This window comes from Rattus rattus, chromosome 4 (genome assembly GCF_011064425.1).
Source record: "Rattus rattus isolate New Zealand chromosome 4, Rrattus_CSIRO_v1, whole genome shotgun sequence".
In the NCBI taxonomy this organism is placed as follows: Eukaryota; Metazoa; Chordata; class Mammalia; order Rodentia; family Muridae; genus Rattus; species Rattus rattus.
In genome coordinates this window covers 157275435-157289560 of record NC_046157.1, presented here as the reverse complement: position 1 = coordinate 157289560, position 14126 = coordinate 157275435, and the positions used below count along the sequence as shown (strand labels likewise).

The 14126-nt window shown below is 45.2% G+C and overlaps 1 protein-coding gene across 1 annotated transcript in view; it reads left to right on the top strand.

Annotated features, from left to right (window-relative positions):
- Positions 1 to 14126, top strand: part of Dner (delta/notch like EGF repeat containing) — a 279772-nt gene that overhangs the window by 112289 nt on the left and 153357 nt on the right. The gene's annotated exons all lie outside the window — the stretch shown is intronic.

Below are 14126 nucleotides of genomic sequence, written 5' to 3'. Positions count from 1 at the left end.
GAAGGAAGGGAAATGCCTAGTCAAAGGGGAGGGGCATTGAATTTCAAACAAAGGTTGGCTTATCAAGGCATTTTCTAGATAAATAGAATTAGGGTGCTGACATACTCGTCAAGATGCAAATCTGAATTTTATTCCCCAGCTCGTTCCAGGGGACTATTAGTTAATTCTGTATCCCTTGTAACAATTTATCAAGAAGAGAGCAGTTGGTGCATTGTGACAAATAATTTTATTTATCTACTCATCTGTCTGTCTGCCTGCTTGCCTGCCTGCCTGCCTGTCTGTCTGTCTGTCTGTCTGTCGTGTGTATGATTGTGTGGATGTGTGGATGTAGGCATGGAACATGTAAAGGCCAGAGGACAACCAGAAGTGGATTCTTTCTTTATACCTTGTGGGTCCATCTCAGGTTGTCAAGACTTGGCAGCAAGTGACTTTTCTGACCAAGCCATCTCACGGACCCTGAATCACTTTCTCTTGTAGTGATCTTAAGTTTTCTCCTTTAGTGCCTTAGTTGCTCTTCTGTGGTAGAGAACTGTATAGTATTTCAAGAAAACCCACCAAGTGTCACCACTTGGTATTATTAGAAGGTATGCGTTTGAAGTATTAGCTGACATCTCTTGTCACTTTGTGGCGTTACTACAGGCGAGGATGCTGAGAGTGTGGGTAGGGGCTATGAGGGAGGGATTGGCTAGTGTTTATATGGAACTATGTCTTTGAAGATGGGGGAGATTTTATGAACTCATATGCAACATATCTGAGCTCATGTTGCTAACAACATGATGAAGCAAAAGACTGCTTTGAGGAGAATAATGGGAATGAGAATAGTTAGTCCTTAAGCAGGTGAAAGGACTGAGGAGCAGAGTTTTAGCCTGTACGGCTGTGTGCCAGCTCTCTGCTTCTTTCTAGAAAGAAGCCTGGGACTCTCAGGATTCCACTGCTTCCTCTTTCCTCTAAAATGAAAAGATCCCAATACTGGATTGATGGCCAAACGTATTATTTCCACACATGTCCTGTGTGTGGGTGTCCTATCTATATTTTCAGGGGCAGACTCAGATTTACATATTCTGAGTTCATTGATTAGAGGTATAGTTTAAGATGATGTATTATGGATTAAATATAGATTATTTATAATTGATACTTAAAACATACAAATTATAAATATTGACAGGATACTCTGTGACAATACACTATATATATATATATATATATATATATATATATATATATATATATATATGGCAAGTAGGTGCCCATGCACCGAGACATGTACATGGAGTCCAGAGACAGTCTGTCTTCTGGTTTTGTTGTTGTTTGTTTGTTTATTTATTTAAGACAGAATCTCACTAGATAGCTTTGGCTGGCCTGGAATTTGATCTGTAGCCCAGGTTGGCCTTGAACTCGAAGAAATCCACCTGCCTCTGTCTCCTGAGTGCTGGGATTAAAGGAGTGAGCCACACACCCGGCTCCACCCATCTTTCTGCTGGGGTTTTGAGGTGGAACTCAGGTCACCAGGTTTACATGGCAAGTGCTTTTTATGGAGCCATCATGCTACCCCCGCATTATTTTTTCTGTGTGGTATTTCCACGCCCGAATACATTGTGTGGTGTCTGAACATAGTCAAGGTGACGATCTCTATGCCCTCAAGCACCTATCATTTCTTCATAGTGAAATGGTCAAAGCCCTCCTTGTGTGCTGCTGTTGTGAACCTGGTCATCCTCTACAGAGGATTGTACATCGTGTTGTTCTTTGGGACGACTTCACAATTCCCACATTTAATATCGTTTACACTTTTTCTTCATTACCACTGCCTTGTTAATATTTATACTATGCTGTGTGAAGAGGAGATGATGTGGGTGTCTGAAGCGTGGGCTCTTCTCTCGTGCCTCTTCCATCACGGTCTCTGAGTTGCCCTCAAATTCCGCTGCCGCTGCCCTGTTTGATTATCCCCTCTCTTTCCCCCAAACATGTCTTTTCCAAATATGTAATTGGCTTTACGAAATGTTTTGGGGTAAACAAGTGGGTAACCTTTGCTTAGCGCTGTTGGCTCTGCAGGGAGCAGCAAGAGTGCTCATTAGCTCTCCAGTGACTCAGTTGCCCCAGTGGCTTGCACTTCCAGACTTAAGTTCTTTGCCCCAGTTTAGCCCCATGACACACGGCGGCTTGCTGGCCTTCAGTAAGGTGTTTATGTTTAATTTGAAGTTGCTTGGCGACATGGGAGTGATGGATGGGAGTGATGGGGTAGCCTTCCAGGGTGAGAGCTCTTTTGGGTGTGGTGAGAGGAATGGATTCACTGCTTCCTTAGGGTGAAACCCCACAGAGTCCCTTCCCCAGGCTTCCTCCTCTTGCAGCATTCTCTCCTATCCTGTGGTAAAATGTGGCTCTGCACCGACACAGCTCAACTCAGCTGGATAATCCTCTGTGCCTTAGGTGCGCAAGTCACCTACCCCATTTACACCTCCTCCCACAGTACAACACCAAGACAAGAAAACCCACCCTCTTTGGAGTCTTTCATGAGGAAAAGGACTACCCAAAGTTTTTTTTTTCTCTCTGTGGGCTCTCAAAAAATATCCATCAGTTCTAAAAAAACAAAAACAAAAACAAATATTCCCTTCCCAAAATTCTTCATTAACTTTTATTATCACATTTATTATCATTATGTTTATTTGTATGTGTGTGTTTATGTATATGTGTGGGTATATGTGTGTGTATGTGTGTGTGTTTATGCATGTGTGTGTGTTTGTTTGTGTATATGTGTGTGTTTGTGTGTTTGTGTACATGTGTGTGTACATGTGTGTGTATATGTGTGTTTGTGTGTGTTTATGTGTATATGTGTGTGCTTATGTGTATGTGTGGGTACATGGGTATGTTTATGTGTGTTTGTGTGTGTGTGTATGTGTGAGTTTGTGTGTGCCTGTACATGTGTGCATTGGGAGACAGAGGTCAACTTCCGATTTAATTACTCACGCACCTTGTATTCTGAGACAGGTCTCCAAGTTTTTAGGCCACGGTGACTGGCCAGCACTGGGAAGTGTACATGACCACACCCAGGATGACCTTGAACTCCTGATCACTCCAGTCTCCATCACTAACATTCTGAGATAAGAGGCATGTTGTGCCCCACCACAATCAGTATATGCAACAATGCAGATGGAGCCGAAGGCCTCACATACACTAGGGAATCGATTTTCCAACTGAGCCACATCTCTAGCCTAGGGGCATCCAAATCTGAGCTTGGATTTCTACTCACTCTTCCCACATGCTCAATGGCTCCAGTTTACTTATGGTGTATCATGTTTTCCTCTCAACTCTGGCTCCCGCCCAATCCTCCGGCTCTTCTGTACAACATCTGTATCGCACCATTTGTCTCCCTCTCCCTCTTACAGCTGCACGGACAGCTGGCAGTCCACAGCTGGGGATCTTCATTCCCCTCCCGACTGTGCTTGCTGTGTTGGTCCTACATGTACACGGACTGTGGATGTCTGGAGAAGAGTCCACATCATTGCCCCTTGCCATCCAGCATGGCCACCCGGTAGTCCCCTGCCTGGCAACATTCAGATGGACATCAGTGATTGCCTAAGCAAATGCCACTCGAAGGAGACATTCAGCTGCAAAATGTCAATCTTAAGATTTCTTGTAGACTTTCATAACCCACCTCTGTGACATTTAAATGCCTTCCTTTTTTCTTTATTACATAACAAGAATTTTAGAGGATCAAATGCAAAAAAAAAAAAAAAAGAAAAAAAGAAAGAAAGAAAAAGGAAAGAAACTTTTGATTGTTCTTATGGGAACACTGCATTTTATCATTTAAGGCTCCTTGCTCTGGAAGTCAGGGTAGGACAGTTGGGGAAAGGTTAGAAAGGTAGACTTATTAGCATCTTCTTTTGATGAAAAACTCAAGATTTAAAACTGAAAATACAAAAACTCTCTTTTCATGATCATCTTACATCTGGGGTTAGATAAAGTCTACTAAGCTCCAATGATACAGGTGGGGAGGAAAACCTCAAACTTGGACTTGTTAAAATGAAAAGGAATAGCACTGTGCATGGGGGTGGGGGTGTGGGAGTGGGGGTGTGGGGGTGGGGGAGGCAGTAGTGATGCATGCCTTTGATCCCAACAGGTAGAGGCAGGAGGAGCTCTATGAGTTCAAGGTCAACATGGTTCACAGAGCTAGCTCCAGGACAGCCAGGGCTACACAGAGAAACCTTGTCACACAAACCCCCCCCAAATCAATCAATCAATCAATCAATCAATCGATCAAGTAGTGGTTATTAAAGACCAAAAGCCAGGGCTACACAGAGAAACCTTGTCACAATCAATCAATCAATCAATCTAAAAGTAATAGTTATTAAAGACCAAAAGCAGAGGGAGTGCAAAATTGCCCTTCCCCCATGATAATTCAGGTCATTTCTTTCCCTTGTTATCTCATTAGAAGATGGTTGTGAGGTATTAAAGTTGTTTTTTTAAACCAAAACCACATTTCAATGTTATCAGCATGTAGGGGCTTATAAGTATTCTTTCCATGACTGGTATTACTATGTAAGCAAAGACTTAGCCTAGAATTCATGTTTTTCCAAGTACTGACACAACCCACCGGCATCATTATTTGTTGGCCCCCCTTGCTGACTGTGGTGATGAACTCAGTATATGGTGCAGTTCCACCCTGGGCATGCAACATGATGCAGCAGGCAGGCTGGGCTCCAGGGCCCTGCTGCGGTGGGATTGGGCAAGGGGCAAGCATAAAAGGAAGCAGGCGGTCTCTCACCTTCCAAGACAGTCCGAGGAGGCAGCCTCCATAGCTAGGTGGACCTGATAGGTCTAAAAGAGAATCTTTTAAAATGTCCCAGGGATTCTTTAACACACTTAAAACTGATGCTAATCAAGAAGTAGATTACAGTAGAGTAACTCCTGTCTGTGTGAGCCTGCTTGAAGTCCCTCACTTGTGAAGTCACCCCTGTGAGGCACTAAGGGGTTTCCACAGTGTTTGAGCCTCTGTTTCAGAATTTCAAAGGACAAACAGTAGATGCTTCTGAATCTGAACCCAGGGATTAGGTTGGAGATTTTCTTGGGTCCATGAAGCAAACACAAGGTTTTTCTATTAAGCTATTGGTTTTTCCTTCCTCTGCCTCTCCATTATGCCTAATTTTCATTCCCTCTTCCTTAGCCTTTTATTTTAAAAAAGTAAAGATAATGGGATTTATGTATAGATTAATTTGGAAAAATTAAATCCTAAAGAATTATTATTATATTTTAAAGTTTCTTTCTTTCTTTTTTTTTTTTTTTGAGACAGGTTCTTGCTGTATGGGTGAGCCCCGCCTAAGACCAGGCTGGCCTTGAACTCACAAAGATCCACCTGCCCTTGCCTCCTGAGTGCTGGGAATAAGGGTGTTCACCACTACTACCCAGCTTTGGTTCTTATAACTAAGAGACAACCCTTGGGGCTCTGGCCAGAAAACTTCCCAAAACCTTCCTTAGCTCTGTTAGTGAAAATGTCAACCAGGAAAGTAAATTTCTGATTACCTCTTTGCAACCAAGTTTCTGGGCTAGGGCAGCATCTCTTTTATTTCTTCTTTCTTAGGAGCTAGGGCAAGAGGGGAATGGAGAAGGGGCACAGGGGACCAGAGGGAGAAAGGGGAGGCAAGGGACAGAACTGAGGTGCACAGAGATGCTCTGGAGTGCTTAGGGTATGAACTCACGGGACACAGGGTCTCTTTCAGAGAAGCAAAGCTATTTTTCTGTTTTAATCCTTTTTACAAGGTAAGAGGCTGTATCGTTTATTTCTTATTAGGGAAATGTAGATGGAAGAAAGACAGAGGAATGGGAATCTCCTTTCTTGCAGCCCCTTCCGTTGACAGCCATGTTAGCACTCTGTGAGGTCTCATACATTCCTTCTTGCATACATCGTGCACACACACAGGAGAGCATGGTCACGCACGTGTTGGCTATCTGTTCTTCCCACTTCATGTCTTATTGGCATTCTTTTATGTGAGTGAGTACAAATTTACAGAATTGCTTTAATGGTTGTATTTTGAATCAAAATATATTTTATTTAACCAATATGCTAGTGTTGAACAATTAGTGAATAATACCCCTGTCTTAGTCAGGGTTTCTATTCTTGCACAAAACATGACCAAGAAGCAAGTTGGGGAGGAGAGGGTTTATTCAGCTTATACTTCCACATTGCTGTTCATCCAAAGGAAGTCAGGACAGGAACTCATAACAGGGCAGGAACCTGGAGGCAGGAGCTGATGCAGAGGCCATGGAGGGATGCTGCTTACTGGCTTGCTCAGCTTGCTCTCTTATAGAACCCAGGACCACCAGCCCAGGGATGGCACCATCCACAATGGGCCCTCCCTTCTTGATCACTAATTGAGAAAATGCTTCACAGCTGGGTCTCATGGAGGCATTTCCTCAAGGGAAGCTCCTTTCTCTGTGATAATTCCAGCTTGTGTCAAGTTGAGACACAAAACCAGCCGGTACAACCCCCTTCCCCTCGCCACTCTCTCTTCCTCCCATTCTCCCCCCTCTCCCTGCTTTCCTTCCTTCTTCTCCCTTTTCCGGTCCTGCCCCATGTTCCTTTCCCTTCCTTTTCTCCCTCTTTTCCTTCCTGCTTTTATTCCTCCTTTCTCTTTCTTCCAGCTCCCTTCCTCCCTCCTCTTTTGATCAGTTTTTAAGCATGTCTATAACTGTAGCTGGGCAGTTTTTGATACAGATCATGGGACTGCCCTTACCCTTTCTCCGGTTCCCACTCAAGCGGCCGACGACGTACTGCTGAGAACCAGCGTCTCCTTTCCTCTGTCCACATTTAGTGAGATGCTGTCTCAACACACCTCACAGCAGCTCCTCACCAGCCTGACTTGGAGGAGAGTGGCTGGAACAGTTTCCTGACAAGGGAGACTTTAAGTCACAGTATCACTTTAGAAGGGTGGTCATTGTCACAGTCGTCATTATATTTGTGCATTAGGGTGAATGTGAAGAGGCGGAGGGGAGGGGAGAGAACCAACTCTCACCTGTTCTCTCGGCACCACCACACTGTCCAACATGGGGGATGGCTGCTCACGTGACACACAGAAGGATCTGGTCCCTGGGTGCTCATGTGACACACAGAAGGATCCGGGCCTTGACTCCAGTTCACCTCCTGTGCACTAATTTTACTTTGCTGTCTCCTGACAGTAGATACTTAAGTCCCTTCTGTCACAGACCTCATACAAAGTGAGGAAGCTTCATAAACTGGGGCAAAGCACATTCCATAAAAGACAAATATTTGGAAAACCTATCAGGGAGGTTTTAGAGAAGAACACTGAGTCCTGCCCCACCCCCAAATCTCCATTCGTAACTTTTTCAAAGGCTGTGGATATAAAACACAGAGTAGTAAGTAAACAGACTGAAGAAGGCCATGTCAACAGGACAGTTTTGTCCAGCTCTGGGTAAGGCATATAAAGGACTGGGATTGCGCTTCCGAAAACCTCTCTTGTGCACTCATGTCTGAGACTGTCCCTGACATTTGAGTTTCTGAATGCTGGAGTATTTTTGGTTTCACAGGCACGGTTAACAAGCAACGCTCTCACAGCTGTCTTGTTTTAACGCCGTAATTGTGAGCTGACCTACAAAAGTTATGCTTGCCTGGTAGACACATGGAAAAAAAAATCTCCTTAAATAAATACACTGACAAATTCTGTTAGGCGAAGTGGCTAATAATGGGAGACTCTAGAACATGCCCAATGAGACACGGGGCCCTCAGTATCTACCCATCTCCCCACATCCCTGCTTCTCAGCAGGCATCAGTAAATGGATTTCCATACATAGGGCATTGTTAAATCTGGGATGCAAAGAAATGTAAGATGCTTATCTCTGACTTGAGAGACTTCTGCTTCAGGCCCATGGGATAGATATTCTTATTAAATAAGCTACATAAATCCTATGGTCCTGCTGCCCACTCTTGCTGATAAAACTACATTCAAATCAATGCACTATAGCAGCCAAGTTGTGAATTAAAACACTTTGAACCTTGTCTTCAAGAGGAATTGTGGAGAAGGGTGGAATGCAGCTCTGTTGGGCAAGAGATCACACTGGCCTTGCTTTCTCAGTTTCTACGTGCTTGGCACGCCCGCTTTCTGAAATCTTCTTTCTCATCTCCAAATCTATCCATCTTCACCCCAGCCAAGTGTCCGGTCTTGGTGGCTTTTTATCCTCTCTCATTTTCTCTTGTACCTTTTGTGTCAGCGCACACAAATGGTGTTTGGCTGCACATGGTTCTCTTTGTCTTGACCATTGCCTATGTTCCCCACTGAATAGAGTGTAACCAGGACCTTGTTCCATAGTTGAGACTTCTTCCTGCTTAAAGCCAGCCTAAGGGGGCAACTGGAAAAATTCACACAGCAGGCGATTGCTGGTAAGATGTCAATGCGTTTGAGATGATGTTGCACACAGAGAGATAGACGAAAAGCAAAGACACGGATATTAAATATTAGAGAGTCATACAATCAATTCAAGGGCTGTGTGAATTTAGGAGGGGAGAATATTTACATATTAAGTTACTGTCCTCATTGATCAAATATCTGACAAGATGCACCCTAGGGGAAGAAGGGTTTATTTTGGTCCCTCATGGTTAGGACAGCATGGTAGCAGGACCAGCTTCTGGGAGCCTAAGGATGCTTACTCTTGTCTCAGTGCATCAGAAAACAGACATAGAAGAATGACGGGCCTCCTCAGGCTTTCTCCTTTTCTTTCTTTAATTCAAACCCCCTACCCCTGGATAGTTGTCCTACACTTAGGGTGAGCCTTCTTTCCTCTGTTAAAGCCCTCTTGAAACGTCCTCACAGGCACATTGAGATGTGTGTTCCCCTGGTGATTCTAAATCCAATCAAGTTGACAGAGATGATTGATCACGACAGTGACCAGTTACCAAGGGTGGAGCTATGGGTTTAAACCTGAGCCATACCTTGAACTGGGTCTTGAACAAAAAGCTGGAAAAGGCATGAATGACTTCATGGGGGAGTGGGGGATGGGCATAGCATTTGCTAACAGCAGGGCGTGTTGTCCGTGCCCGTGGATTTTGACAATAAAGTTGGAAGGTTATGAGAAGCCTGGGTGGAACCGGAAAGGGGTCACTTCTGTGTTAGGGCTTAGGTTTAGCTCACAGGCAGGTGGTGACAGTGACACTGTATATGGTGAGTACCTCAGAGGAGCTTTTGATGGTAGAAAACAAAAACAGGGTCAGGTGAGGGGGCAGCAAGTGTTAGGGACTTTCTCACACTAGGGTTTTGTATGCCTGTTTTCTCTCTCTCTCTCTCTCTCTCTCTCTCTCTGTGTGTGTGTGTTCTCAGCAACTGGAATAGATAAAATCAAATCGGAGAAAAGGCTCTGCTTTGTTTAGTTTAGATGCGGTAGTAATGTTCTGCAGGCACTGAGAAGGCAGGACCCCAGTGGAGGAGGAGCAGATGGGCTCTGTCTTGGTAGCTTTGTGCCTGGAGGCTGGGGCTATTGGGAAAGGAACATGGTGGGGAAGGGGAGGAAGGGAGATCCTCAGAGATGCACTGCTTTGTGGCTGTGCCCAGCATGGGATTGGAAAGCCAGGCAGAGAGGACTGAGGACAAGCAGGGAGATGAAGAGGAGGGTGGGATGGGATTTGGGAGAAAAAAGCAGATTCAGTCGCCTCAGGGGTTGAGGTCAGATTTCTATCAGTGGCCATGATTCCTCAGTGTGGCTTCTCTCATGTGGCAGCTTTATTCTTCTGGTCATTCTAACCCAGGCTTTGATTTCATTCTTCCTAATCCACTCATCAGGAAGTGTCTTGGTCTCAAACATCATCAAAACCCAATGAATTCCCTCCTGCCTTTACCTCTCCACAGTGTGCTGTTGCTGCCTATTCTCCGGTACCTGGGCAGTTGTAGATCTCCAGCATGGGTTTCCTGTGTCCACCTCTGGATCCAACATCTGAGCCATATTGGTGAAGGCCATTTGCACAGTCCCTTCTGCTCACAGTTCTTCAATGGCTTCCCTGTCCCTCGGAGAGAAGCGAAGACCTAGCAGCTCATAAGGCCCAGTGTGTCTGCCCTGTGAATGTCTGCTCTGCTCCTCTCCTTTGAGAACTTCTCAGGAATATTCTAAGGCTCCTCCCTGCTGGAGTCCAATGACCGTGGTGTGATCCCCTTCCCTGACAACAGCTTCCTTTTTTCTCATTGGCTTCCCAGTGCTCTCGGAACGCCACTCTCTCCTCCTTAGGCTAACCACTGTGCTAGTCACTCTTGTTAGAATGTTATGTGCCTTGAAGGCAGGGAGTGGTATATGCTTTGTTTACTGTTATATCATAAACCCTTAGCATAGCACGTTGGTGAGTGCGGGATTCCTGGCAAGATTAGCAGAGGCATATTTTATAATTATGGAAACCCAGTTCAAAGTTGCCTTTGAGAAACGATAAATGAAACAAAGCAAACAAACACGACCACCTCCCACCCCACTACACTCACATCCCACAACTTTTTCCAAGCCTAGGATCGAAGGTGATACATGGGAGTCTCATGCAGCTGAAAGTTCAGGCGCTGATCTGACTTTACTCAGTGTCAAATCAGCTTTGATCAAATGATTTCCTGCAAGAAAATGACACATGCCTACTACACCAGCACTTAGAGGTAGAATCAGGAGGAACACTCTAAATCTAAGGCCAGTCAACTGTCAGGTTCATAGTAAGACCCTGTCTCATTAGAAAATGGCAGTTCTCTGAAGCATTTGTCCTGGGCTCAGTTTTAGATGTTCCGGTCTTATTTTACACAATACTCTGTTGATACACACAGGTGCAATGCACCCTCCCTCCCTCCATCTTTTATCCATCACCTGTCCATCCATCTATGCATTCTTTTCCCATGGTCCACCTATCAGCTGTCCATCCCTCCATCACCCATTCATCCATTTAGCCATCTCTCTATTATCTGTCCATTCATCTGTCATCCATCTATCCATCCATCCATTCATTCATGCTCTCTCTCCCCTCATCTCATTCTCAAGCACGCGCGCGCGCACACACACACACACACACACACACACACACACACACACACGCACACAGAGATATATCTACATACACACGTGCACATAGATGTCCATCCACATGAAAACCTACATGCATCAAGAGGAACAGGTAAACCTATGCACGCATTTAGTTTAAAATACTTTATAGGCAGATAATTATAAGATAGAATTGCTCATAGCATGCCTGAGTGAGTGTGTGGTCTACAGTGATGCCTAAGAGAGGGCAATTGGTTTGAAAGAAGCAGAGCTTTTACAATAGGAAATAACACTAGTGCTTTGGTGTGTGTGTGTGTGTGTGTGTGTGTGTGTTATGGTATAAATAGCTAATATTCTGAATGCAAAACAATCATCTAATTAGCAAATTCGTTTTCTGCTAATGTAGTTGTTCTTTGAAAGCATTTCATTTGGACCGGCTTGTACAAAGAAGCCAGGCTCTGAAGCTTGCTTTCCACACCAGGAGGTGGGTCTCTGCCTTGGGTGACAAGCAGGGGCTTACTAAGGTGGGGCAACAATTAGGATTGGAACTAGAATCCAGAAAGGACAGAGAGCCACCTGATGATTCCTGGGGTGCTTCCTTTGTTTAGAATAGAAACCAAGGTCTGCTTTGCCTTGCTTTGTTTCGGACCTCTGCTTTACACACCGTGCATGGCTTCTATTAGATATTCCAACAGAGAAGGCAGACTGTTCAAACAAAGCTAAGTGGGGAATTGGGACTGTAAAGGTTGTAAGAGAGAGGAATAGAATGTCTAATGCGCTCCACTGACTATAGCAGAAAGGAGAGATAATGAGCTAGCCACTCCAAGGCTTTTGAAAAGACTGCGTGTGTGCATAAAACCTGCTTTGGAGAGACGAGAAAACCCCCTTTCCAGCTGACAGTCGCATTGAAATAAAGGACTGGGTTTGGAGAACTAAGTGGGGACAACTCACTCTTCCTTTGTCAACTGTCCACCAAGGACTGGTGTGGTGTTTGTGGTCTGTGGTAGGCACAGTGCACCAAGGCTTTCTACTCAGGCTGCTCTGGGGCTTTGGGTTCAGGGAGCCCCTGGAAGAGAATGAACCTTGCTTTTTTTGTGGACAGGGCAGTTACTGGTTACCACCGTCCCTGGAGTTGGGACATAGGTTACTCACATCACCCCTGGCTTGCTGCCCTGCGTTCCCTGAGTCTTTCTGGCAACTCTGTTCATTTATTTCAATGCGACTGTCAGCTTTGCGGTCCCCACACTCACTCGCTCACTGCATTAACTATTTTCTTCTGGTTACGGAGCCAAATACTTTTCAGGCAGACACTTTCTTTTGGCCGACAGTTTGAGGGTGTATAACAAGTATGAACTTGTTCATAACAGGAAAGGCGTGGTGGGAGCAGCCTATGGCTGTGGTGGTAGAAATATATAGACTGCTTGCTCAGACCTTTGTAGACCAGGAAGCAGGGTGTGGCTAAAGTGATGACCCATCTCCTCCATTGAGGGTCTGTTAAGTCCGAATTCCCCAGCCCCACTCAACTCGGGAGGGGGCGGCGCCCGCTCAACTAGGGAGAGTGTGGTGCCTTGCGCAATTGGTGCGTGGGAGCGCTCAGTTTGGGAGAGCATGGTGGAGGGAACGGGAGGGGGCGGCACCCAAGTACGACAAGAGACCGAGACCATGTGTGTCTGATGCAAAGGCAACAGGCTGTATTCGGGCAGAGCTCTGGACCAATATGTACCTCACGCAGGAGGCAGAGGGATTGGCCCCGAACCACAAAACCACAGAGTTTATATAGGGTTTTTGAGAAGGAGCGGGAAAAGGATGGCGAGGCAATATATGATTGGTCCCCGCGCTTATTCAAACTTAAGCAGGTCTTGAACGGGCAGAAGAGATATTTGGGGTCCCACAGATGTTCTTTGTGGCTTTTCTCGGAACTCACCCCTGGAGGATAGCTACCTAATCTCATGGCCTCAGAGTTCTGGAGCACAAACCTCCCGGTGCATGGGTTATGTCAGAATTAATTTGTACAGGCTGAAAGCTAGGTTCAGGCCTTGAGTGGGTGGGCGACAGGGACGAGTTTTTGGACATTTCAGGTCCACCTCCTTGGGGTTCACACCTTTGTATTAGTCAATTTATTTATTTTATTTTATTTTATTTTATTTTTTTTGTGGCTGAGGTAAAAGACCACAATCAAGGCTACTTACAGAAAAGAAAAGTTTATGCTGGTTCCTGGTTCTAGATGGTTAGAGTTTGTAATGGTAAAGATAACATGGCAACAGGCAGCAGGCACAGCCAGTGTAAGAGCTCATATCTTAAACCAAAAGCCTGAAGTGGTGGAGGCATTTTAACCTCCAAGCTCATCCCCAGTGATGTCATTCCTCTAGCAGGGCAGCCCTACCTAACGGTCCCCAAATAGTGCCACCAAACGGGGAGCCAGTGTTCAATGCCTGAAACTGTGGGAGACATTCTACACTTGAACCACTGTAAACTTCTCAAAAGAGCTCCCGAAACTGGGGAGGAAGTGTTTAAAGACAGGAGCCTGAGGGGAGATGCTCCACACTGAAATGTAACAACGCATTTGTTTTATATTCTCTCAATCTTTATCCCCAATACTTTCTCAATGCCTGCTGCGAGGTAGGCACCTGCTTGGTGCTGGTAACAGAATTGTGAGCATTTGATTTTACACTCAGGAATCTTGTTTTTGTGGGGGAACAGGAAACAGACAGTTGTATCTGTGATCACCATGCTGTTCTGTGGATATATAGTCTATAAAAAAAGCAGACATGATCATCATGTGAGGCTCCTGCTTGAAGGAAGGTAGCACAGCTAACAAGGCAATGAAGATACTCTTTGAGGCAGAAGGTAGGAGGCGCATGGGCAAATGCCCCGATGTTAAGAGAGAACATACGACATCAGAGGAAGTACAAGGATAAAAGGTTGGAGCTCGAGGAAGGGACAGGAAAGTGGTAGAGCTATGGTAACTATCAGACATGTTCTGCGACACAGGCTGCTAAGTTTCTCATGGCAATAAGGAAGTACTACAAGTAAGGAGCTGGAAGACACATTCATGTTGATCTAGAATCCCCACTGAAGTGTGTCCATTTAACTCTGCAGAGAAGAAGTCATAAACAAATGGAGCGTTT